We start from the raw sequence: 13,372 nt of genomic DNA on the forward strand, positions 1-13,372 counted from the left end.
AGATTTTTTTGTCACAAGTCAAGACCATTAACAGGAATTGTTGACTCTTATAGGTGTTATGTATCAGGATTTGTGTAAAGTTTTTTATGGGAGACCCATGATCAAACATGGTGAATTAATTGTTTTGTTATTACAATAGAGGATCCAAAGTATTTGATCATAGGTCACTCTATAAACAGAAGAATTTGTGAAAACCTTGTCTTGCAAATAGCTAAATAAACACTGGGCTCAGCATTTTCCTGATTTTTTGTCACAAGTAAAGACTATGAAAAGGAATTATTGACTCTTTTAGGTATAAGCTACCATAGTCAATGTTGAGTGCCTGCTGCACACCACATTTGTTTATGTTCCATTAACAATGACATCAAAGCACAATGCTATATAAGATTATGTATTGTTTTCCATTGTTTATCAGTCTATAAACAACCATTTATGTAATAGCCTTACATAAACTGTCATAAAGATGATAAAGTACTGTTTATCCATAAATAAAAAATTGTGGAATTCAGAAATAATTTGATCTGTCAAATGTTGAAAGTTGGAAACATTTATTCAAAATGTTATCAATTATAGTTTTGTTTCATGAATATAGAGTATTATGTTTTGTGTTCATTATGTTATGGATTTTGTTGTTTTGGTTTAAAATGTTTTAATAAATAACATGAAGAAATAAGAAGCTAGTTGTTCAATTTTGATTTATTATTACATGTATATTTCACAGCAAAACACTTACTGCAAGAATGTTAAGTGAACACCTTATTATAATACATGTTGAGTTCAACACTGAACAAAAGAATATGCATCAATTAAAAACGACTCATAATACATTATTATATGAAACTGCATCATGATTCAAAAGTTAAAGAGCATATAGACAGCTAAAACCTAAATAGGTGACCCTTGCCCTGGGAAATGGGGCTTAATGCATGTGCGTAAATTGGCGTATGAGATTAACATGTGCTGATCATACCAATCAGGCAGACAATTGCTGCTTTATTTTTTTTGTTGAAATGGAGTCTCTTAGAGAAAATTCAGATAAGGCGGAAAGTGTTGCCCCTGATTAGCCTGTGCAGTCAACACAGCCTAATCTTGGACAACCTTATTACATGCATTAAACCCCCCTTTTCCCAGAGCGAGGCTCAATATTTATTAAAATGATTGATTAAGTCTTTCACATAACATCTTTTAAGAAACTTTTCAGTAAAACATGTTTATTTGATGACAGGCACGGCAAAATCAGTAGTAAATTCATAGTATAATTTGTGTTACATATAATACTTACATATTGTTGCTGGTTATAAATGTGGAAAAGTTTGAATATGCATTGCTAAAATACATGTAAATTTTCTAAGAACTGCCCCTTTTATTTAAGGAATACTGTAAGTATGCCCCTGTATATTTCTGACAAAAGAAACAAGATAAATAAATAATGATTAATAGAACAGTAAACTTGGTTTCATTTTGTATACAAAGGATAATTTATGTTCTTATTATTTACACTATATTGAAAGAAATAAGATGACGTCATTTAATAAAGAATGCATTACTGAAGATTCAAATTTAAAACAACCGTTTATCCACTTAATGTGCAAGCAATTCTTAAACAACAAGACTAAAAAAGCTGTTAACAATAATTTTATTAACTACTTCCTTTCAAAAAAAAGGCAGGTACAGTTTTGTTGTTGTCCCGTTGAAGGTGTCCATGTATCCAAAGGATGTACTGTGATCAATCTGTGTCCTCCACATCTTCAGTGCCAACACGTTTGTTCCGAAACGTTTCCTGGATAAGGAGGGTGAGAGGATCAGTCACCACTTAACCTTTTTTCTGAAAAATATGAACAGATAAAAAACTCAAAAACCCCTTGCTAAATCTATCTATATATATATTAGCTGTTATTGTCCAACTTTATAATGCAGGAACATAATGGCCACTGTTTCGACAGTAAATGAGTTAAATTTTCTACACTTTTGATTTTAAGCTGAGACAATTACATGAGTAGTTTTATGTGTTCTATATTCATATGACAAGCAACAATATTTGATAAAGATAAAATGCATTAATAATTCCGTTAAACAGTCCACAAAAGATAACATATTTGAATAGATAAAGTGCATTATTAATTCTTTTAAACAGGCCCACAGAAAAAATAAACATGAAAAATGGGTTCATATTCAACAACAGTAAACAACTGGTCTCTGGCTTGTACAGTATTGTCAGGCATGCCACAACAAAGCTGGTCTTCATCATGGTCTACCAAATGGACAATTCTTGCAAACACCACACCATCATGGTTAGCTTGAGGATGGTCCAAGCTGGGCCAGGACAGGCTGTCAGTGATAACTGCTGACTGTCTGCAGCAATTTCCTTCAACAGCTCTATGCTTCCGTATAAGTAAGGTGGTCTATGATATCCTTGAAAAGACATTTCTGCATTGAACAATAAATGTTTTGAACATAAAGCTAAGAATTTTGACACAAGATGTAGCTACATGTACATATAGAATTTTTATTTTTCATGGACACCATTTTTTAAACATTCCTGTCAGTTTTTTTGTAAAATTTCAATATTCACCTAGTGTAGTGTAGGATCATTTTTTAAATTCTTTGCTCATGTAGCAACACAGTTTACATACAAAGACTTTGTTTATATATCAACAATTAGTGCGTTGAACTGTGGTTTTTTCTGCTTTCCATTAAGAATATTGTGAAATGACATTAAAAAAAATCAATGAAATCTCAACTAGCCTGAATATCTGAAAACATTATCTACAATTATTTCAATATTATCAAATGAAATCAACAGAAAAAATGCAGCTAAAATAAGTATACCTTTTATGTTTCTTGTACCAAGTGACACAATCCAGGATCCCTTCTCATAAAACCTTCTTGGTTTAATTATGGTTGTATCCTATTGAAAAGTAAATACACAATTTAAACCACTTTTTTAAAACTATTTATGGTCTCTATTAAAAAAGTGAGGTTATGTAAATATGTGGTATTATTATCTAATAAGTTTTCTTCGACATTCAGGAAATCAAATCTTGAGGATATTCAAAAACAATTGAAAAAAAGAGGAATATCCAGAATATTCTTGGCTTTTACAAATAAAATAATACAGGCATTTCAGATGACCTGTATTTTGATTTATTCAAAATACAATGTACTTGTTGAAATCACATTTATCAAAAATATATACGTGCTTTGCTAAATTAACCAAGAATATAAAGATAAAAATACTTTAAATAAAGAAACAATAAGATGCACGAAAATAAATTGGGGCGAGTAGTCTCTTGGTTGGAGCGAGTGACCATATGTTTGATGCGAGTTTGTTTTGGGACAAGTTGGTATTGGGGCGAGTTGTCTGGCGCCAGCTACATGCATTTGATGCCATGAATTACATAAACTGTGTTACTATTTTCAAAAAATATTTTGGTTATTCAGTTTATTAATAAATAGCTGTGCAGAAGAAACTGATATAAATACATTAACCTTTGCATGCTGGGAAATTTGTCGTCTGGCGTCTCATCTGGAACCAAACTGTTTGCAAAGGCCTTCAAAATTCGGTTCCAGCGCTTAAAGGGTTAACAATGAGTTTTGGGTTTAAATTAATAAACTACCAGTACCATTCAAATGCATTTTAGTTAATAATAAATGTCATTGTCATATAACACACAATAATGAATATGTCATAAATGCACAGCCTCTTGAATTGCCTGCCAACAAATAATGTTGTCACTGTCAGTTATGAGGAAAGAAAAAGATACTGTAATGTTTAAATGATCTCAGTACTCCAAGGCTAATGATAAATTTAATTTATTGCGCGAATACTACAAGTTAATTCTGTATTCAACTTGGCCTTTTAATTTTAGTCTCTGTCTGTAACTTAAGTGTAAACGAGAGAATCAGTATTTACGCGTTCTGTGATGTATATGCATATACTTATGTAACGAAAACGAATCATTTGATCAGTTTATACTATTTTAATCTACTAAAAAAAAACATACGCACTATTGAGTTTTACAATAAAAAAAACATATTTTACCTTCTTCTTCCGTGTTTGACAATACAGATTCCGCCATATTTGTTGTTGTTGTTGTTGTCACAATGCGTGTTTATATTTAAATTTATATTTAAAATCTATATTTAGTCGGGGAAAAAAACCGATCCAAGGGTCAGTGGTTCGAGCCTTGGTGCGGCTTACTTTTTTCTTTCTTATTTTAACTTTATTTTTGTTTTATACTAGAGCACGTTATTTGGGGATGTTTAAATTTATGAATTTTAAAGCATTAAATGAAAAACTTCAAAAAATGCAATTTAAGTGTGAACAAGCCCCTTTAAAGCACAGTCAAAACTTTCGCAGAAAATACAGTCTCACTGAAACCACTTACAACTGACTTATTTACGAACCGACTGACTCGTGACAAAATGGTCGAAAATAATATAAATTATAATCATAATTAAGTTTAACCACAATAAAACCCAAAACTTACAGAATGTGGGGGGTTAAGACTTAATTTGGACATGGTTCAACAAAACGCTGTCCTTGCTTTTCCACAATCTCCCCAGTTGTATCAAAGATCTATTATCTTTGGTTATATCATACTGAAATTTGTGGGCATTTTAACAACGAGAAACAACATGCGTTATGAAAACAAGCAATCAATTGTTGAGTACACGATAGTTACTTATTTTCCAAGAACCTCTAACCATAAGTAGCGTTTGCATTCAAAACCATTGCTCAATCATTAATATTATGAATATATACGAACAAGCATATACAAAAATATACACCGCCGCGGTGACCGAACTACCAAAAGGAGAACTACTGAACAATGTAAATCTGACACTGTACCAACTGCGCTATAACAATAACAATAATTGCTGGAAATTATTACTCTTTAGTATTCGAAAGTTAAGTGAATTGAATACACACAATCTTAAAATAGATTGTAAATAGTCTTTCAAATCCAACTATAAATTGTGTAATATTTCATATATAACAAAATTCGCATGCTGTGTTATGTCAATTAATTGAAAATGTAGAGGATACAGTAAACTAGAATTAAAACATGCATAAATCTAGTTTATTTGAAAGAATTGAAACTTTTTAAAATATCAATAGCGTTTGGAGGCTATATATATCAATACTCCACTTTCCAATAGACCATAATGCCGTTGTAGACTGATGACTTCCGGTTTCAACGTAATTCGGATATTCCGTTACTAACGTTGTAAATGCAAATTGTCAATCCATTGTTTTAGGTAAGAAAATCAATTATCATTAAAAATAATATTGGAAATAATCGTTGGATGTGTTTGATAACTATTTTAATATTTATAATATTGAATTTGATGTGTTGTTAACCATATGATAACTTTTTTGAATACACAATAATCAATGTTTATGGTCGGTGGGGTGGTAAAGTATAATAATGCTGTTTTATTGAAAAAAAAGAACTGTGTGGAGAATTTAACCACTATAACCACTATAGCAATAAGGCTGTAAAACAATACATTAATACGTATTTGATGATTTTTTCATTACATTTAACATTCATGGTTATAATATATTGTATGGTAAACAACAGTTGACATATTAGCTACTGGAAATAAAATGTAGTTATTGTCACTGTGCAGTTAACATGTTATTTCTATTTACTTAAGGACACTTGTGTAATTAAATTTTAATACCAAATATTAAAATTCATAAGACTAAACTATAATACTTATTTTTTATATACAATATATTGTCTATTTTAAGATATCGGATGCCACATGGACCATGGAGGTGTGCAAACTACTATTACACCTAAGAAAATTCAACATATCTGACAGACATCCTCTTGCGCACCACAACAAAGAACAGCGAATGTACATTTACTTCGAAGAGATGCGTAGTCTAGAAAACATCTTTGCTGTACATAATTTATACGATGTGATACGCAAGCTTAGATTTACTGTGCCTTTCCTTCCAAAGCTTAGTTCGCGAGGCTGCTCAGCATATTTTGTTTGAGGTACTTGCTCATATTCTCAATTTGTTTGTCTACACATGTTCATCTTTATCATAATCATACTGACATATATTTTCTAACAAATTCTATTTTAATATATAAGCGATTATGCAAATTATCTGTGCAACAAGCAAAACCATTTAAAAACCAGACATAGAAGTAAAGTCATTCAAATTCAAATGAGTTATTTTGCTCAATTTTCCATCAAATAGTTTTATGGTTGTAACTATGTACATGAACTTTCAATTAAAAAAATGATATACTTGGTTGTCAGTATAAATGTGGAGTGTGTTATGTGTATTTACTTATTGATATTATTTAAATGTTTTGCCTGCACATCTCTATTTTTTTTCTTTTCAGGGAGGAGATGAAAGTATCTGAAAGCAGACTTAAAGTGATATCTTGATATAAAATGAATAGTTTACAGAAATAGAAAATGTTATAAAGTGTCACGGAGTATTGTTCTTTTTACTTTTTTTAATGGACCAGCCTTGACAAACTACAAAACTGTTCTGTTGAATTACATGATCGTGCAAGTATTGCAGTGAAAGAAAAAAATCAAACTTTTCAATGAGGAGAATTGTAGTGCACGAGAACCATAACCCTACACTTTCTTAAATCAGAGTTATTGCCCGTTGTTGTTTGTTTATGAGGACTCTATCTCAGATACTATAGAAGATTTCTACATGAAACTCCATTTTGTGTTAGGATTCTACCATACATCAAAGAATTTGCACCTATCCCTATACAAAATTTTAATTGCATGTGATACAAAATCAAAAACAATTCTTGTTTGTTATGAAACCACTGTTGTATTAACATGCATAATCAGATTGTATATGTATCTCATTAATAACAGTAATAACAAAGAAGCAAAAAACATAAATACATGTTTACACTTATGTTTAAACATACACTTTGTTTTGATATGCAAAAATAAATATAAAATGGTTTGTTTATATAGTTCTTGGAGATAAAAAAACTTTCCATTAACACCAGAGTCCCTGCCTGTCACTGCGGTTGTAATATTTGACTGGCTGCATATTGACATCTTCCGTGATGTTTGATGGTGTCCATGTACTTCTTACACAGCTTCAAACCTTATAGCCAGTAACAAATCGTTCGACTTAGCCTTTTCAAGTCTGAAAACAACAGATGAGTAGCACATTTTAACTGGAGTGCTTTTACTTTCTTTGTTGTTTATTATACAAAAAAAACAAATATGAGTACAAATAACAAAGCAAAAATATGATTTATGATATTTTGGAATTTACAATACCAGGTATTGAATATAAATAAATTATAATATCCAATGTTTGTTAAAAATTTCAATAAGTATGAACACATTTCATTGTCGCTTTTATCAATCAAGTACTACACACATTTAGGTAAAACACATGTGTTTATTATTACAGATACATAGCAATTTTATATCCCCTTCGACCACGCATGCCAAAACGTCACGTGGTTTTGGCCATAATCTTCATCTGGCTTTTCTCCATAGCATTTGCATTTCCGACCTCATTTACTTTGAAACAGCTCCTTATCCAGCAGGTTCAGTATGCGATATCACGTGGCCAAAGGAAACGGATCTAGCGTAAGTATATTGCAGGTTTGCGTCTTCATTTGCATATACAACCCCTGTCATTAAAGTGGTGAGATGAGGTCAATCGTTCAGGTCTATCTGGTGAATAGCTGTTGTATGAATATGCCTTGAGCGAAAGTTGTTTATAATAAAAAACGATGTATTAAAATTGTGAAATGAATATTTATCGAAATATAAGTGTGTGTAAAAAATAACAAAAATAAGTTTTCTTGTGTACCCTGTATACCAAATTTTAAACTTTGTCGAAAATTTAAATAGATAGCACACATCAACAGTTTTTATGCGCATGCGCTTAAAGTGGTTTAGATAGAACTAAGTTTAATGGAGATTATTTGTTCTTATAGTTCATTTGTATATCCGTTTGACTTCGTGTACTTAATAGACATATTAAGCTTATAGTGGCACATATTTATGATACATATATCACTATATAACACTGATGTGAATTATAGAAGAGTATGGCGATTGATATTCTAACTTTATTGGAGTATTTGCTTAACTGTTTTATCAGCACTGTTATTGATTATATCGGACGATGATTCAAATACAATGATATCTTAATGCGTAAATCGTTGTATTTATTTATAAAATGCATTATATGTATATCATGCACGTTTTTGGACGTGGAGTTTTTATATAATGGTAAGCAGGGTTATACTGAGATACTGTGATATGTTGTTAAGTGGCGTAGCATTAATATTATATTGTTTATTGCTTTCCCGTTTAATTACATCAAATTTAAAATAATTTAATTATCTTGATTATGTGCCGTATTTTTGATACAGCTATCAAAATTTAAGCATAGTAGAGAACGACAACTATAATATAAATATGTTGCTGTTAATGCTGTATATTATTTATGTCACTCGTGATAATAAAATTTAAATATAACATTTGAATAAAAACAGCAAAGAGTTAACATTCTCTTAACACCTGTAATATAATTTCTTCTGACTGTACATTTACAACTTCACTTTCCCTTACTCTTACTCAAACATTTCAGATACCACTACCTGCTCCTCGTGCTTAACTACCTGTTTCCGCTGCTAACGCTTGTCTCCGCCTACTCGCGCGTTGGATTAGAGTTATGGGGAAGCAGGGCTATCGGGGAGGAGACTTCCATCCAGACAGACAGGGTCAAGTCAAAAAGGAAGGTATACAGGGATCAGGCAAACATTGCAATAGAACTAGCATAAGTGTCAACCATGTAGTTCATTTTGTTATATCGAAAGATGCATATGAAGAATGATGAGATTGGCTTGTATTTTTATGGAAAGAATGTTATATGCTTGACAAAAGAAGTATTATCTTTCAGAAAGAGTGTGTCAAGTCTTTTAAAAAAGATGGTACAACTAATAAGGAACTATATCTATGAGATACATAGACATGTAGAAATAAATGCATACTAGAGAATGGTTGCATGCAAAAACTGTATAGAGTCATCAAAAAATAACGTGACAGTTAAAGCAAATGATCTATTCACCCGATTTTATCGAATGAGACGCCATAAAGTTTCAAAATAATGTTTTAAACAAAGTTTGCATGAAATACTACGTCACATACACCATGTTTAGTAATGTATACAATGCTTTTGTTGTATTGTTGTAGGTGGTTAAAATGATGATCGTGGTTGGTTTTGATATTTGCTATATGCTGGCTACCAATGCACGCATACTTTCTTCTGACAAGTTACTACAAGTCTATTACCGAATACGAATACATCCAACAAACCTACATCATAATCTACCTGATGGCCATGAGCAACTCCATGTATAATCCTATCATTTATGGATGGATGAATGCGAGGTAAGGCATAATGTTTAAGAATACAAATCTTGAATAGGATACATAATACACGGCGATATCATGTTCCTCGTAAAGGTGTTAGAATATTTGCTTTTATAGAACATACAAAAGCCTTACAGTTTTACGTTCTGAAATACGCCCTACATTGTGTGACGTTCTTATAGAAAGCGGCCGCGTAGACCGATCAACAATCGATAAATAAAACAATATTATAAACAATAACAACGACCACATGCATAAATTCCTGTAGCCAGGAATATTTTTTATAAAATATTATAAGATTTCTCAAGAGCAAAATTACACAGATCGATATGCATACGGCCAAGCACAGGCAGTAATTAAAAGCAGAATTGTCAATCGTTTGACGAAATTTGATACAAAATAAATCATAAAAAATTAGATATTACGCGATATAACACTACAACGTATCTCAATAACAGCTTAACGTGAAACGATATGATGCCAGTGGTTCATATTGTGCTTTTTCATTAATCTATGACATGATCATCTCGAATGAAAAGCCAAGTCTTGTCTTGGAAATTAACGTAAAAGTTTCGATTATACGTGTTGCTTAATTTTGTTTTTATACGAAGGCGGTATTGTTTTTATTGCGTGTAATGACCACAAAAAAAATCAAATGAATAATCTCTTTTATAATACGCTCTACTATCTTCAGAAGGATTGTGTGGTAATATCCGAACTTTACTTTCACTCAATACTTCAAATAAGTAGCATGCGTTGTTATTCATTGATATTCTACTTGCGCTGTAGTGAAAAGTCACAAAGTGCAAACATTATTAAATTATACAGAAATATTTTTTGAATTGTACATCAATTAAGGATTTTGTTATTTCCTGTCGATTTTGCCTTATGAACAAGAATTTATTGCCTTCGAATAATTATGCTGATTAGATATTACTAGATATAAAATGCAGTACACAAAGCCGTTATACCCTTATTAAGTATTAAGCCTGTTATCTCCAGTCTTCGACTTTCAGATTCCGGGAGGGGTTTATGCACGCGTTTTGTTGGTGCCCTTGTCGCCGTTGTAAAAGGTCAAGGACCCAGCTCCGCTTTCGTCGCACACTCTTTCCCTACGCAGCGAGAGCAATGTCCGAGAAATATGGTTCAGATAGAAACGGTTACTTGATGCACACGATGACGGAGTACGTAGACACGGAATTCTGTGTCAATCGACGCAGCAACAAATGCCAAAGCACCGTCTGTCGAGGATCGCCCAGTCGGATGGAGCATGCACTGTAAATGATCATTGCGACAAAACAAATGCAAAGCACCGTTCGCCATTTATCGCCTAGATGGAAATTATTGGTAACACATTCTGATTGGAAAGTTTAGTTTTTTAGGCGTACTAAATCTTTAAAGTTACTGTTTTCAAGGCAAATTTGATTGATAAACATCAAGTTAAGGCTGCATTAATGATGTGACTTTATTGAACATTTCACAATTTTATCGTGTTTTCTTATGTGCCAGTTTATGCCACGTTTTAAATGCTACTTCTTTATAGAGTAAAGTACGATTGGTTTTAATTCAATTAATAAATTGTATGTTTGTATACTGTAGTATAACGTATAGTTGTACATCCAAATGTATTTTAATCACAACTGATGCTATCAAGGATTAGTTTTAACAGGGAACAACGCTATTATTATACTGCAAACTATAACAATACTGAATTTACAACACATTTTCGAACTTGATGTAACGATGTCTCAAATGTCATATGTAAAAATATTATTTGAATGTTATTTAATGTTCTTTAGACGCTGTGGAACAACGATTTATGTTGTATGGTATGCCCATGCTCATTCCATGAAACGTTGTATTATCAAATTGTGCTTTCAAGAAAATAACATATTGTCCAAGTTTAATGTATATGTACATGATGATCAGATTGTGACAACATATATGAAATTACGTTTTTCTTAATACACATTAACTGAACACGAACGTATGTAATATATAACGGCGATGTTTCATGTTGATTGATTTCATTAACGATAATGCACATGCATTGTTTACATACTACCGTTAACAAAATGAGCCTGTGTTCTAAAAAATAATATCAAGGCATATATGACTTTTTTGATAGTGGTTTACATGTCACCTTTCAGACATGTCAATGTATTTTCAAATGTGTTTGCTTATATAGAAATCACATCGAATGATACATAAAATAGATTGCGTTAACATACTTAACATACTTAGTGTGTTAAATGTTCTTTGTCATTGAAGATATTGAAGCATTGGATTTAACTATTGACACACTTGTATTTTAAATTATCGCATCAAAAATAATTATAATAGGGTAACTGTATTCATTATTTGTTGTAAAGACCTACACGTACATCTATGTATAAAAGTGGAGTGCACACCAATATTTCCAATGCATATTGTAGTGTCTTGTGTTAAATTATACAATATATTTTCTTAAAGTTGTAGTACTCTAATATGGCATTTTGGTTATCTGTTTTTATGTGCATATTTCCTATTATAAGGAAAAGGAGCGAATAATTAAGGTTTTGCAGACATTCCAAGTTGAAAGTCCTCATTATTTTTTTCTCTTTATCTGTATATTTAATTACAAAATACTTTTGTATTTCCTTAAATATTGCTAAAATAAGAGTGATGTGGTATATATATTTATGTATGAATTCCGTATTCATACATTCAATATAGTATTTGAGATGGAACGAGAATAATAATAATAATAAAATAATCAGATAACGCTGATCGGGATCGTCATAACATCTAATGTAAATTATTTTCATAACTAACATCATGTCACTTTATTTAACTTTGTATTTAGCTTTTATGTAAATACAGTCATCAATTAACGTATTTATGTAATACCCATGTCATAAAATAAAGGACGCGCTAAATTTCCTCTTATCATCATACTCACATTCAAGTAGTAGCATTTACTTTCTTCTTGCCATTTAAATATTCATTGACTGTTATTGTTTTATCTACGATAGTGGTCTTCTTGTTTGATGATTAGTCATAATCAAGTATTGTTACCATAAATATGTAATGCTATTTATTTAGATGAAAATATAAATATAATAAACTATATAGCTTTTTGATTGCATTGTCTTTATAAATGAATAATAAAACATTATTCGACGATACATTCTTGTTTACACCTTAAGCCAGACTTTTGTTAATGGCAAGTTAACTTTAACACTACAAGGAATACCAAACAACACGGAATATAAACATAAACATGATTTCAGGTGAAATCATAGATAAATCTCACTTATAGCCTTTCTGTTCACACTTGAAAACAAAGCTTACATAACCGACGCATCCCATCAAATGATTACTTCTTGGGCCAGCATTTGACAAGTAATCAAATTTTCTTTACTGTCAAATATATGTAACCACTTAAAAATAATGTCTTTTTCAACCTGTAATTATGACACACTGCATAAATAAACAAATTAATAAGGAATTTTTAAATTACGAGTATGTTGGAGAAAATTATATAATTCGTTTAGTGTTGACAAATACGTTTATCTTACACATAATTTTATTGTTTGTACAACCATATATATCTTAAAGTGTAATATGAAAAATATAGATAAAAAAAACATGTTGCAGATTATCAATTGTTCACAGTATGTACAAACATAAAACTGTGTAATTTTTCGAATGGCCAGTTACATTTACGCATATTAAGTATCGTTTAAGTATACGTAAATATATCAGGAAAGGTAATTATATAACTGTTGTGTAAAGTTCACTTGAACTTCACACCCATACCATAATTAATCACAAACCCAGCGCCCTTCTAAAACGGTGTAAATCAAATGCACCTATGCAGACTAGAATGTCAAATATGTCGCGTAAGTCATATTGCAAATATTGAATGAATGACATTAATTATGGACAAAATTTTGACCAATGGTCATTAAGAGTCCCGTTAATA

This window comes from Dreissena polymorpha, chromosome 1 (assembly GCF_020536995.1).
Source record: "Dreissena polymorpha isolate Duluth1 chromosome 1, UMN_Dpol_1.0, whole genome shotgun sequence".
Lineage (NCBI taxonomy): Eukaryota > Metazoa > Mollusca > Bivalvia > Myida > Dreissenidae > Dreissena > Dreissena polymorpha.